The sequence below is a fragment of the Topomyia yanbarensis genome, chromosome 2 (genome assembly GCF_030247195.1).
Source record: "Topomyia yanbarensis strain Yona2022 chromosome 2, ASM3024719v1, whole genome shotgun sequence".
Taxonomy (NCBI): domain Eukaryota; kingdom Metazoa; phylum Arthropoda; class Insecta; order Diptera; family Culicidae; genus Topomyia; species Topomyia yanbarensis.
The window spans coordinates 210,720,588-210,735,786 of record NC_080671.1 but is presented as its reverse complement, the minus strand read 5'-3'; positions in this window follow the sequence as shown (position 1 = coordinate 210,735,786).

The following is a 15,199-nucleotide window of genomic DNA, read 5'->3' as shown; positions in this document are numbered from 1 at the left end:
AAGGTTAAAACCTCTATAATCGAAATTAAAAAACTCTGGACAAATTTGCACATTGAAGTGAATTTACACATTATTTTGTCTTTGAAATGAACTTGCTTATGAATTTTTGAGAAATACGTAATTGATTATTAAGTAAATTCACAAAATGTTTTCGGAATCAAAATCCTTGAATCACGCAGATATGTTTGCATACCCGGATATTCAAAATTGGTTTAGGTTTGACCCTAAAAAACCAGTAAAGCAATACTCTGTATGGAACGGTCTCATTTTTAGTTAGTGGAAATTGGTAAGCGAAGAATGAAAATACAAAATGTTTAATATCTCCGCCGCTCGTAAACGGATTTTGACAACCTATAGCTTGTTAGAAAGGTATTTTCATAAGCTTTTTGTTTCTGTTTATTTCACGCTATATAGTTGCCTTGATCGAATGTTACTCGCTTCAAACCAGACCTGTTTTGAAAAAATTACCCATCATATCTCAGAAAGTAAACAATATATCGAAAAACAAAAATAATAGTGTCAAATGGGAGCGTTAGGCCTTTCATTTGAAACTAGTTTTATTAAGATCGGTTCAGCCATTGCTGAGATAATTACATGACATTTTGTACATACATACACACACACATACAGACATTGTCTCAATTTGTCGAGCTGAGTCGATTGGTATATGAAACTCGGCCCTCCGGGCCTCGGAAAAAGTTTTCAAAGTTTGAGCGAATCCTATACATTTCTTTTGTAAGAAATGTAAAAACATTGCGAAGCATCAAGTTCTAAATGTTCTCAAACAATATAATATCCGAAGAGAGTGATAAGAGTTATAAGAAATGTTTGATCACACTGTTAGGTGGATTAAAAGCGTTTTTTGTAAACAAACTTGTTTTGCTCATTAGTCCGCTGCAGAGTGGAATTTCATGAAAAATATGCGGTAATGTAAATTTTTACCCTTCGTAGAAGTAATTTCAATGGTTTTCTGCTTTGAAATTATAGTAAATTAAGAGAAACCATCAAAATAAAAGTTTGTTTACAAATCTTTTTCGCCCTCTTGCAAATTTAATATGGAAATGCATTTAATTTCGCTGATTTTTAAAAATGCATCACAAGTGATCTGCCCCTAGCGTTGGACCTACTTCTACTCCGTTTTATTCTTATTTCAGCCTCCAGCAATACAGTACTTTTTTACAATGGAGAAGACCTTTACGTCCTAGCCCAGTACACGTGCTATTGGTAGGTGTCCACGCTACCGCACGGGATGTACTGGGGGCGTGTTGGGCTCGAATGGTGACGCTGCCATTAATACCGACTAAACTCCATCGTTCCTCCCAGGAACTACCTCTCGGTATTATTTCTGGGGGGAAGGCTGTACTTAATGTACTCATTCACTCTCACTCACGCGTTCATACGTCTTGTATGAGGCTTACTTGGGTGCTCTCTCTATCGCACCTTGATTCACTCTCAAACAATCCACATGAGGCTGACTTTTGTGCTCACCTTTTTCGTTCCTTTCGAGGCTGACTTGTGTGCTCACCTTACTCATTCCTTGCTAGGCTTCCTTTTGTGCTCGCCTCACCCATACCATGTGAGGTTGACTTGGGTGCTCACCCAATCACCTGATTCACTCTCAATCGTGCCACTCTATTATACCTCTGTCACTCCCCCTTGCATCCCATGTGGGACATTTGTCTTTGGCCACACTTCTGACATACAATGCGAGGCTGACTTATATGCTCACCTTTTTCATTCCTTGCTAGGCTGACTTTTGTGCTAGCCTCTACCATACCATGTGAGGCTGACTTTTGTGCTCACCCTTAACATGCCGTGTGAGACTGACTTGGATGCTCACCCTTTCACTCCTCTGCCACGCCATGAGGCATCGATAGGTAAGTCCCAACATACTACGCTACGACCCTCCCGTCTTGGCATGAGGCAGTCTACTCATACGCCTATACATTCACTCTTCTGTCTTGCTTCGGGGTGGCTGGGTTTACCCCTTACGCGGTTGCCAGTTGCTGCGCCAAACATGCCTCAGCATGAACAGACCATCCACTCCCTTTTTTGCGATTGGCCTTTTTCGCTCCAACTAACCAATCACTAGTTAGCCGTGCCCGTCGTCTGTTGCTCGGTTCGCCAGATTACCTGTAGCCTACAGGCAATCTGGGTGGTAGCAGCCGAGACTGCGTTCCACTTCTCCACCGATTGACACATCCGCTGAATAAGGGTATCAGGGGTTGTGTTCCAGCCACAGACGTCTAGCATTGCTCTTCTTTCGACGTCGAACCGAGGACATACGAACAGTATGTGTTCGGCAGTTTCGTCTACACCTGGGCAGTCCGGGCAGGCTGAGACCTCCGCGTGCCCGAACCTGTGGAGGTACTGTCGGAAACAGCCATGGCCTGACAGGAATTGTGTCACGTGGAAGTGAACTTCCCCATGGGGTCTTCCCACCCAGCTCGATATGCTAGGTATCAGCCGGTGGGTCCACCTACCTTTCGAGGAGTTGTCCCACTCACGCTACCATCTGGCGACCGAGGTCACCCTGGTGCGCTCGCGGACTCCTCTATTTTCACGTAGCTCGAAACACTCCTCATCTTCCCGAATGACCAGCCCGACTGGCATCACGCTCGCTATCACGCAGGATGCATCGTGTGATACCGTGCGGTAGGCAGATATCACTCTGAGGCACATCACGCGGTAGGTGCTCTCCAGTTTCTGTAGGTAACTGGTTACCCTCAGTGCTCTTGACCATGACGGGCCGCCGTAGCTGAGGATGGATACGGCAACGCCTGCCAGTAACCTACGTCTACTGGCGCACACCTTTGAGCTGTTGGACATCATCCTCGATAGTGCCGCAACAGCAGTCGACGCTCTCTTGCATGTATAGTCGACGTGTCTGCCGAAGGTCAGCTTGTCGTCTATAATGAATCCGAGAGACTTCACACTCCGCTGTGAAGTGATCGCGACTTCTCCCACATGGATAACTTCATGTTGTGCCGACTTGCGGTTGTTGACGATAGCTACCTCCGTCTTATGATGAGCGAGCTCCAGGCCTCTCGCGCTCATCCATTCCTCATTCTTCTTTATTAGTCTTATACACCAACAGGCATACCAAAGCCCCAATGGTGTTGGTCTTAGTAATAAACTTATTACTAACATTCAAGTCATATACACAAATAGTGGTCATACAATAATTCACAAAAACGGTAAAAAAGTCAAATGTGATTAAAAAGTCTGGAAAATCGCTGACGCAGAGTTTGTCTAGACACGTTGAAATCGAAAGCTGAAGCAACCTGGTTGAAAATCCTTTGTAGACCAGTGATGGCTCCATGCATACTATAATTAGTGCGTCTGAACGGTAATCGAAGCATAATGTTGTTGCGTAATGTTCGTGGTGCGACGTTTATATTAATTTGTTCTAATATAGCTGGGGCATCTATATGACCTTGCAAAGTGTCGGCGATGAACAAAGCTCTTGCTGTATTTCTTCGAACATAAAGGGGTTCCAGTTGAATCAGCTGACACCGGTTTTCATAGCTAGGTAATCGGACAGGATCTCTCCACGGCAATCTACGGAGCGCGAAGCGTAAAAAGCGACGCTGTACGCTTTCAATTCTCTCAACGCCGTTATTGTAGTTTGGGCTCCACACTTCAGGGCAATATTCTAGAATTGATCGGGATAAAGCGCAGTACAGCGATTTGAGACAATAAACATCAGTAAAATTTTTGGCTGTCCTGAAGATGCATCCTAGCGCTCGAGACGCTTTACCGACTGCGTAGGAGACGTGTTGTTGGAACATAAGTTGAGAATCCAGAATCACTCCCAGGTTCTTCACGTAACTGACGCGTTCGATTTCTGTTTCTAGAAGACGATACTTAAAATAGACCGAATCCTTTTTCCGTGAAAACGATATTACCGAGCACTTCTTCGGGTTTACATACATGCGGTTCATGGTACACCAGTCAGCAAAGGCTTGAAGGTGAAGCTGCTGTTGGAGAAATCTGCAATCTTCAATTGTACGAATTATGCGATAAATCTTGAGATCATCCGCGAAGGACAATCGGGGAGTCTGCAGAATTAGATGTACACCATTGAAGTAAACCAGGAACATTAACGGTCCCAAGTGGCTCCCTTGAGGTATTCCTGACGTAGAAGTAAATATAGGGCCCTGGCAATCTCCTATGACAACCGCTATCTCTCGGTCTGTGAGGTAAGATCGAAACCACTGCAAAACACTGCCATTTATTCCAAATCTCTCCATTTTTGCTATTGTGATATCGTGGTTTAGCTTATCAAAAGCGGCGGATAAGTCGGTGTAAACGACGACAGTTTGAGCGCGACGTTCCATACTCTCTGTTATGTAGGATGTTAAGCATAACAGGTTAGATGCAGTTGACCGCCCGGACGTGAAGCCATGTTGATCGTCACTTAGGTACTGCTTGCAGTGAGCCTGAAGAGGTTCCATAATCACCAGCTCGAACAACTTCGAGACAGTGCTCAATGTAGTTATCCCACGGTAATTATTGACGTCTCGCTTATTGCCCTTTTTATGAACTGGGAACATGTTCGCTGATTTCCAGCAAGATGGAAAAATACCTCTAGTAATAGATGCTCTAAAGATCTGAAGAAGCGGAGCAACCAAAACTTCGATGTGCCTTTTCAGTATCGCGGAGGGGAGCCCGTCGGGTCCCGGATTGAAAGATGACTTAAGTCGAGAGGACGCTCTGGTAATCATCGTTGCATTAAAATCGATAGCTCCCAGAGTGTGACCCACAAGTGGAGCTCTGCTAGCCGCGAGTTCGATTTGCTCAATAGTTAGTGCCTCATCTGTGAATACATTCGCGAATTTTTCCGAGAAAAGTGAACATATGTCTCGAGATGTAGTAGCTGTGTTCCCATTGAAAGTCATAGACGACGGCAGTCCTGATTCCTTGCGCTGCTCGTTCACATATTTCCAGAAACGTTTAGGATGCGACTTGAGATTACGCTGAATATTTTGCTGATATCGATAGAAACAGTGTTGACTGGCTCGTTTGTACGCATGGTTGAGACTGACGTAATAGTCTCTGAGTGATATTGTGCGATACTTGGTAAACCTCCGCAGGGCAGCTCTTTTTATAGACTTCAGCCGTCGCAGAGTATTCGTTTGCCATGGAGGGCCGGTTTGTCGATGATGAACTTTCTTTGGAACATGCCTGTCAATAGCGTACACCAGAACGTTTGAAAAGGTTTGAACTGCGGTTTCGACATCTTCGGGGTCCAGAATATTTTCCCAATCGATAGTGGAAAGAAGGTTTGCGATACTGCGATGATCAGCTTTACGGAAATTGTAGGAGACAGAAAGCGGTAATATATCGAAGTCATGCACAACAGAGCTATCAATCGTGGCGATCAGTGGAGGATGATGTGCCACTGGTTTTACTAGGGGAGAGGGAGCCGTCACTATTGATGTGGCGGAAACCTGGTCGCTGACAAAACAAAGATCGAGATGGCGGTTGTTCTCATTGGCAATAGGATTGATTTGTACTAACGTGGCTAAGCTATAGCTATCAAGTAGCCTCACTGCACATGGGTGGAGAACGGAATGGTCCGAATCCGGATAAAGAAATCCATTACGGGAAGATTTCCATGAAATTCTAGGAAGATTAAAATCTCCTAGTACCATGATCTCATCAACAGCGTTAGCATCTTCGAGGATAGTAAAAACTGAGCTGCAGTGTGCTTCAACGTGTTCGGTATCACGAGCGCGGTCGGGTGGAACATACAACGCACACAAGTACAACTTACGGTCGCCAAGCTCGATAATCGTCCAAACCTGCTCTAGACAATCCCAAGAAGTGTTCTCGACGATTCTTGCCTTCAAGCTGGTTTTAACCGCTACTAATACGCCGCCTCCGGTGGATTTTCGGCTGTTGCTAGCGCTCCGGTCACAGCGAAACACCTCGTATTCAGTACCAAACACCTGACTGGAAAGTGTGTCATCGTTCAACCATGTTTCGACGAAGACAATGATGTCAAAACTCTTGTCGGAGACTGCAAGACGGTATTGCTCAACGATTGAATTAATACCACCAACATTTTGGTAGTATAGCAGCAGTTTAGCCCGTCGTTGACCAATGCTGGAAATCGAAGAGCTTTGAGGCAAAGAAGAGCTCATAGATGCATTGTACTTGCCTGAGGTAGGTTTGCGGAAGACCCCTCGTCGACGGCTGCTGGTCGCTGGCAGGAAGGGCTCGACTGTGGTGGGGGGACTAAGGGCTTCCTCACGGCTGGCGGCAAGTGTGCGTCCCGGTGACCGAAGAGATATTACGTGGGATGTGTGCAATGCAGCTGAACTAGGTGTCTCTCGTAAACAGCTGCGTTTCGCAGGCAGGAAGAACGGCGTCTGGTGCTGATACGGTACAATTAACGGAGAACTGGAATCGGGGAACATTTCAGCGCTTGAATTATTCAGAAAGGATGGGTACTTGCCGCAGAGGGAAGTTTGGAAGACCCTTTCTCCACTCCCGCACACAGGACCGGGACGACTGGTGAACGTTGGCTGCAGTAGCTGGACTGTGGCGGGGGGATCGAGGGCTTCCACCGTGTTGATCGCGTGTTCTGCGGTTAGTTCTACCTCAGGGATTGACTCCCCGTAGACCTCCAAGGTTACGTCGTCGGCAAAGCTGACGATCTTGACCCCAGGAGGGAACTTCAGTCTCTGAACCCCGTCATAACGTATGCGGAATGAAATTTGGACAACACATCCAGCATTAAAACAAAAATGCAACCGGTTGCAAGGCATCATACTAAACGTCATACTCTAGGCACACTTATTTTAAACATCCAGTGTTAATTTCGACCCGCTAGGAGATACCATGTGAACGAAATGTACCAAAGGCTGATAAACCTCCAAATGTACCAAAATTTCGCCCAAATGAGGATTTCTGGAATAATTTGAAGCAGAGAGTATATGCCAATAATTTTCGACCTAAAACAAAGAAACGTGATAATCAAAATTAAGAAAGAAGTTAAGAATATGCCAACATCAATTTTTTTGACTCCTTTGTAAAAAGTTCCTGTAAACTATCATAAAGCTTCTCGAATGGGCTCAATTTTTTTTCTACATTAAGTTAATAAGCTGACAAATGTTTTCATACAGAGAGAACATTTAATAAATGGTTTTCTACTGTAAGCTACCGCTTCGTTTTTTCGCGGGCCGCAGAACGCTTTGCCTAAAAAATAGCATGAAACAAAAAGATTAGTGTTTTAGTAGATTTATAAGAATTTGGTAAAGGGATTATTTAAAGGAGGGATTTAGACTTAGATTTAGATTAGGAATTATCCGGAAAGATAGAAAGGAAAGGGAAATGTAAATACTTACCTGAAAATAAAATGCATGCGATCACCATCGACGATCACCACTAATTCACCCGAACAAACATGACAGCAGGATAGCAGATACGAAGCTAGATGAGACAACCATACATCGAGCGTTATTACTCGCCCGTCGATGAAGCAGATGATAATGATGATAACGATAATAACGCGCAGACAAGCTCGTCTGTTCTCAAAAAAAGACCAAAATGACGGTTGAACCTGACTGCATCTCTGGAAGGGTTTCCGTCTTGGAAATTGTATAGAATAGCGTTAATATAAAAGAGCGAAATTATTGTTTCGTCGGCTATTTGAAAAAAAAATCGATAGAGAGTAAAGTTTGTTTTTGGTATAGAAGAGCTAACAAAACGGTGGCAAAGGTCACAATAGCTCTGAATTTGAATTTAAATTTGACGGGAGGTTTTGGATCTGGACCAGTTTGGAGTCTGCGAAATTGGTAAGATTGGTGGTGATCGCAAGAAGAATAGTGTAAATAGTGTAAATAGTAGGCCCAAGAATTGTATATAGTAGTTATAAGAAAGTGAATTGGAAAAATTAATGGAAGTAGATTAGAAATTTAAGTTTGAATTTTCCTTTGAATAAAGTGTATCCCTGAGGAAATCCAAGTTCGCTGAGTGGTTCTGGGGGATCGATTCCTTCTTTGGCGCACCGAGTTTCGCGACTCAAAGGGGGAGTTTAATTCTCGTAACCTTATACTACAAAAAATTTCCTTTTGAATTTTGTCCAAATTTTATTCCGCATACGTTACATGAGGTTCCATAGCACCGGGCCTAGGATCGAGCCCTGCGGGACCCCGGCGGTAATCGGAACCCTTTTCTGACCGGCATCGTTCTCGTATAGCAGTACGCGGTTCTGGAAGTAACTTTCCAGGATCCGGTACAGACCCACCGGTAGGCTAAGCCGGTGTAACGAGAGCGCGATGGCATCCCAGCTTGCGCTGTTGAATGTGTTCTTCACGTCAAGTGTCACTAACGCACAGTATCGAATGCCTCGCCTTTTTCGTTGGATCGCTATCTCGGCAGTCTTTATCACTGAGTTGAGAGCGTCCACTGTGGACTTACCCTTCCGATAGCCAAACTGGTTGCTTGACAGGCCGTCCGTTCCTTCCGCGTACGAGGTTAGCCTGTTGAGGATAATCCTCTCAAGCAGTTTGCCAGTCGTGTCGATCAGACAGATTGGTCTGTACGCCGATGGGTCGCCTGGCGGCTACCCGGGCTTCGGCAACAGCACCAATTTCTGCCTTTTCCATCTATCGGGGAAACGGCACTCGTCAAGGCACCTCTGTATAGCTAGCCTGAACATGTTCAGGTTCGCTATGATCGCTGCCTTGAGAGCGCTGTTTGGAACTCCATCCGGCCCTGGAGCTTTGTTCATTAATAGGGATTTAGCCACTGCGAGTAGTTCTTCATTCGTCATCGGTGGCTCGAGACGGGAAGAGTACTTCGATAATCGTCGCCAACCGGTCTGGAGACCGTTCTGGGGGTGAAGAGCCCCCTTTGGTCTTGGCCATCACAATCCTGTAGGCGTCACCCCACGGATTCGCGTTGGCACTCTCACACAGGTTGTCGAAACACGCTCTCTTGCTGCTTTTAATGGCCTTGTTAAGGGCCAATTTCGCAGCTCGAAACACTTCACGGCGGTTCTCTCTTACATCCTCGGTGCGAGCTCTTTGCATCCAACGTCTAGCTCTAAGCAGGCTGACCGTAGAGCTGCAATCTCGGCACTCCACCAATATACCGGGCATCTGCCGTTTCTTGGCAGTGTTTTTCTCGGCATAGTGGCGTCGCACGCGCGTGATAGAACAGCTACCAGCGCATCCCCGCTTAGACTGTCGGTGTTGGCCTCCAGTCCCAGGGCCGCGGTGAAAGCTTCGCTGTCGAAGTGATTGGACGTACCTGAGAGGGATCTCCCGCCCTCGGATGCTGCACACCATAGTTGATCCTAAAGCGGATTGCTAAGTGATCGCTATGGGTGTAGCCTTCGTCTACCCTCCATTCCATGCCTGGAACGAGACTCGGGCTGGCAAATGTTACGTCAATCCACGCTTCCACCCCGTTTCTACGGAATGTACTAGCGGAGCCATTATTAGGTAGCACAGTATCGAGTTTCGCAAGCGCCTCCATTAGCGATTGACCCCTGCTATTTGTACAGCGGCTGCCCCACTCCACTGCCCAAGCGTTAAAGTCTCCCGCTATGACTACAGGTTTCCGGCCCACTAGGTCTGACGAGAGCCTGTCGATCATCTGGTTGAACTGTTCTATGGGCCACCTTGGTGGAGCGTAGCAGCTACAATAGAACACACCATTGATCTTGGCAATCACAACACCCTCGGCGGAGGAGTGTATTACCTCTTGAACCGGGAACCGTCCCGTTGTACAGATTGCCACCATTCCAGACCCGTCCGACACCCAATTACCGTTGCCGGCAGGGATGTTGTACGGGTCTGATAGGAGGGCGACATCTGTCCTCGACTCCGAGACCGACTGCCACAGCAGCTGTTGGGCTGCTGCACAATTGGTAAGATTTAGCTGTGTGACGTTCACGGCTTCTTCTTATTTGCCTCACCGAAGGGACACGAAGGTCCACCTATAGCGTGTTTATGGGCTTGCTTCTTGGCGGTGCAGATAAGGCACTTGTGCGCCTTAATGCAACCCCGCTCCTTATGCCCCTCCTCGCCGCAGCGACGACATAGTTTGCTCCTGTCTATGCCCTTGCACTCGTAGGATTTGTGGCCGGACTCAAGGCACCGATAGCACCTATTCACTAAAGGCGGCTGGGGTATGCTAATTGGGCATACCGACAGCTTCCCTTTCTCGGTTACCTTTTTGGCAACCGCCTTCAGTAGCTTGAGGTAGGCTACTTGGGTGCCAGAGGGTCCCCCTCTAAAACGCACAGAGGCCCGCTCGATTGTCACGTCGCATTGCTCCTTAACGGCTGCGACGACATCTTCTGCGGTCGTGAACTCGTCCAGATGCTTGCACTGGAGAGTCATTTCCGCCCCTAGCGACCTGACCTGGGCGCCTTCACCAACGACCTCTTGGGCCAAGGCCTTGTACACCGCACTAGATTGTGCGCCTCGCTTCAGCACCAGAAGCATTTCTCCTGTGTTGGTGCGTCTCACGCTACGCACATCTTGCCCTTTCCGCCGCCTTCATCGACTTTAGGACGTCGGCGTATTTGTCCTTGTCGGTTTTTAACCGCAAGGCCTCGCCTCTGTTCTTGGCCTTCTTCGCGGGCCGCGGTACCTCCGGTGTCGGTGCCGACTTCTTCTTGGTGACCAGCGTCCAGGGGTTAACGCCCCCCCCCTGCCCCGGTTGCGCCGGGTTGCTGGTACCACCGCTCTGCCCAGCGAGGTCACTCTCGCCCTCGCTTACCTCGAGCAATAGAGTTCTTGACAATCTGTATCTGTATTAGTGTGTTCAACGGTTTGTTTTCCTCCACCTGTCATAGATGGAGGAAAACAAATCAAAAATATTTCAACACCATTATAAATACTTTACGAGAGCTAATTCAAATGTTTAAATTGGCTGACAGTTTTATATATGACAGCTGGAGGAAAACAAACCCCCATGTTGTGTGAGTGAAATCATTTGCATAGAACTCTATATTGTTACAATGAGAACTGTCTCGATCTCGTCAACCAGGCAATGAAGGAAATGATTGATCCCTCAGTTCCTTTAGAAGAGATTATGGAAGAAAACAATTTCTTCATATAGTGTCCAAAATCAAGCCAATGGAACGATTGTAACTTGCCACAGAATAAGTGCCTTCTGGATAATATCGTATCCAAGTGAAGTTCAGCCTTGAATCACTGGAGCCAGAATGCAAACTGTTACTATGCTGCCCATAATCGCAAGTCAGTCCCATGTAGATAGGGAACCCCATAGAACATGGGACTGACTTGCGATTATGGGCAGTATAGCCATAATTCCGCCTCATTTCTCTGCTGAACTTGCTGGGATGCATCAGATCGATCGCATCCAACAAATAATATCCTACCACTGGTTGGAATGCTTTGCTCCCTCTAGAGGTTATAAACTCTATTCTGCTAACTGCACTACTCACCTGCATTCACTAGAATTTACGAAACAGATGCATATTACAGAAGGAATTGCGGTGTGTCGGTGAGTATTCTTATAAAAGAATCAGTCAGTGTTTGTTGTGGGTGAATGGAGAACAGTGAGCTTAGTTTTGTAAGGTATGCAAACTAGGCTTGATGGAACTGTCCAAGTTTTGGATATCACATACATTTGGAGCAACATGAGATGTTGCTTCATGCTGTTCTCGACCCCTATTCGGCAGTTTGCACGCCACCATCTGCGTTACGGCTTGGCAAGGCCAAACTAGTGTCGAGGGAGGTCACTTAAAGTTATCTGACGTATTATTTGCGGTCTTATTAGCGTTTCTGCATTAGAATCGACAGACAGCCTTAGTTGATTATAGGATTAAGAAATATTTATAAAATAATAATGTCTTTTCCACTTCAGATAGTTGATATTCTAGCTTGTCTCCTTGAGCGTCTCATATACGAGTTTCACCGGAAATTGAGGATTCGATAAAAGAGATATCTTTTATGAGACGGTCGACAGGCGGTGTTAAAATGCCGGAAGAGATAAGCAGTGGTAAGCGAGTTTTAAAAGAGGGAATGAGACACTTACTACCATTGAAATATAATCTGTAAGTAGCACTAACAAACATCTCGCATGGTTCATTCTCATTGGTTCAAAAGTCTTCTTGGCTGGTTGGTAGATATGTGCTCCTACTCGAAAGTTGATTGATCAATTTGTTTGGGTGGGGGACACGTGGATCCAGTTAGTTGTCGACCCTTTTATCTTGGGTATGAGGCTAGTTCAGGAAAGGAGTGCAGGAATGGCACCTAAGAGATAGCTAATTATTCAGAACTTGTTCTTATGATTATTTAACTGGACCAATCACACCGGCTCTCAGAAATGATAAGCAACCCTTGCGGGTCGGTGTGGTCTGTTCGAGTCGACCCAGGCGGGCATTCGGTTCGAGCAAACTTTATAGGGAATAGAGGATAAATATTTCTTATGTCCTTTATGGGCAGAGATTCTTTTTGCTAAACCCTTAAATACCATCACTCGTCTAGCTACTCAGCATAATAATAATAGAAAAAATGTTGAGGATTAGCCTGGTTCATAATGTAAGGGACCATCCATAAATGACGTAGCATTATATGGGGGAGGGGGGAGTTTTGTATTTTGTGATGATGTGTGACGACAGGGGAGTAGGGGGTCATGTCGTGCTACGTAACTTTTTTAAGGGGGAATAACTAACATAGTTTTTCATTTAAAAAAAAAATTCGGGGACAATGGGGGAGAGTTACCGTCAAGCTACGTAATTAACAGGGGGTATTTAAAAGTTTGTGACGAAAAGCTACGATGGGGGAGGGGGGTGTTAAAATGGCTAAAAAATGCTACGTCATTTATGGATGGTCCCTAATGAATACGTATATTGACAAGAACAGGGATAATCGAATGTTGTTGTAAGATAGAGATGAAACAGCACAGTTGTAGAAAAAAGTATTCGCAAATAAGGAGTAATACTGCTAGTATGTTTACCACATATAAGAACTACTCGCAGTGGCTAAATCCCTAGCAATGAACAAAGCTGCCGGATGAAGTTCTAAACAGCGCTCTCAAGGCAGCGATCATAGCGAACCCGAACATGTTCAGGCTAGTTATGCAGAGGTGCCTTGACGAGTGTCGTTTCCCCGATTGATGGAAAAGGCAGAAATTGGTGCTAATGCCGAAGCCCGGGAAGCCGCCAGGCGACCCATCGGCATACAGACCAATCTGTCTGATCGACACGACTGGCAAACTGCTTGAGAGGATTATCCTCAACAGGCTAACCCCGTACGCAGAAGGTACGGACGGCCTGTCAAGCAACCAGTTTGGCTTTCGGAAGGGTAAGTCCACAGTGGACGCTCTCAACTCAGTGATAAAGACTGCCGAGATAGCGATCCAAGGAAAAAGGCGAGGCATTCGATACTGTGCGTTAGTGACACTTGACGTGAAGAACGCATTCAACAGCGCAAGCTGGGATGCCATCGCGCTCTCGTTACACCGGCTTAGCCTACCGGTGGGTCTGTACCGGATCCTGGAAAGTTACTTCCAGAACCGCGTACTGCTATACGAGACCGATGCCGGTCAGAAAAGGGTTCTGATTACCGCCGGAGTCCCGCAGGGCTCGATCCTCGGCCCAGTGCTATGGAACCTTATGTATGACGGGGTTCTGAGACTGAAGTTCCCTCCTGGGGTCAAGATCGTCGGCTTTGCCGACGACGTAACCTTGGAGGTCTACGGGGAGTCAATCCCTGAGGTAGAACTAACCGCAAAACACGCGATCAATACGGTGGAGGAATGGATGAGCGCGAGAGGCCTGGAGCTCGCTCATCATAAGACGGAGGTAGTTATCGTCAACAACCGCAAGTCGGCACAATATGCAGTTATCCATGTGGGAGAAGTCGCGATCACTTCACAGCGGAGTGTGAAGTCTCTCGGAGTCATTATAGACGACAAGCTGACCTTCGGCAGCCACGTCGACTATACATGCAAGAGAGCGTCGACTGCTGTTGCGGCACTATCGAGGATGATGTCCAACAGCTCAAATGTGTGCGCCGGTAGACGTAGGTTACTGGCAGGCGTTGCCGTATCTATCCTCAGGTACGGCGGCCCGTCATGGTCAAGAACACTGAGGGTAACCATTTATCTACAGAAACTGGAGAGCACCTACCGCGTGATGTGCCTCAAAGTGATATATAAGCGCATCCAGTAGCGCTTTTTTTACAATGGAGAACACAATTTACGTACTTACCCAGTACACTTGATATTAGTAGATGCCAAGCTACCACACGGGGTGTACTGGGGTGTGTCGAGCTCTCATGGTGACGTCGCCATGACTAGGTAATACCGACTAAACTCCATTGGGCACCGCCATTATTCCCCCCAGGGACTACCTCTCGGTATTACTTCTGGGGAGATGGCTGTACTTGATGTACTCATTCACTCTCGCTCACGCGTTCATACGACCTGTATGAGGCTTACTTGGGTGCTCTCTCTGTCACTTGATTCACTCTCTAACACTCCACATGAGGCTTACTTTTGTGCTCACCTTTTTCGTTCCTTGCGAGGCTGACTTGTGTGCTCACCTTTTTTCATTCCTTGCTAGGATTACTTTTGTGCTAGCCTCTAACATACCATGTGAGGCAGACTTGGATGCTCACCCTATCACCTGGTTCACTCTCAATCGTACCACTCTATTATACCCCTGTCACTCCCCCCTTGCATCCCATGTGGGGCATTTTTCTTAGGCCCCATTTCTGGCATACCATGTGAGGCTTACTTGGGTGCTCACCGTTTTCATACCTTGTGAGGCTGACTTTTGTGCTCACCTCTAACATACCATGTGAGGCTAACTTTTGTGCCCATCCTTAACATACCGTGTGAGACTGACTTGGATGCTCACCCTTTCGCTCCTCTGCCACGCCACGAGGCATGGATAGCCAAGTCCCAACATACTGGCTGGGTTTACCCCTTACGCGGTTGCTAGTCGCTCCTCCAAACCTGTCTCAGCATGAACAGACCATTCACTCAGTTTTCTGCGCTCGGCCTTTTTCGCTCCAACTAACCAATCACTAGTTAGTCGTGCCCATCGTCTGTTGCTCGGTGCGCCAATTTCCCTATAGTCTACAGGTGATCTGGGTGGTTGCAATCGAGACTGCATTCCACTTCTCCACCGATTGACACTTCCGCAGAATACGGGTATCAGGGGTTGTGTCCCAGCCGTAGACGTCAAGCATTGCTCTTC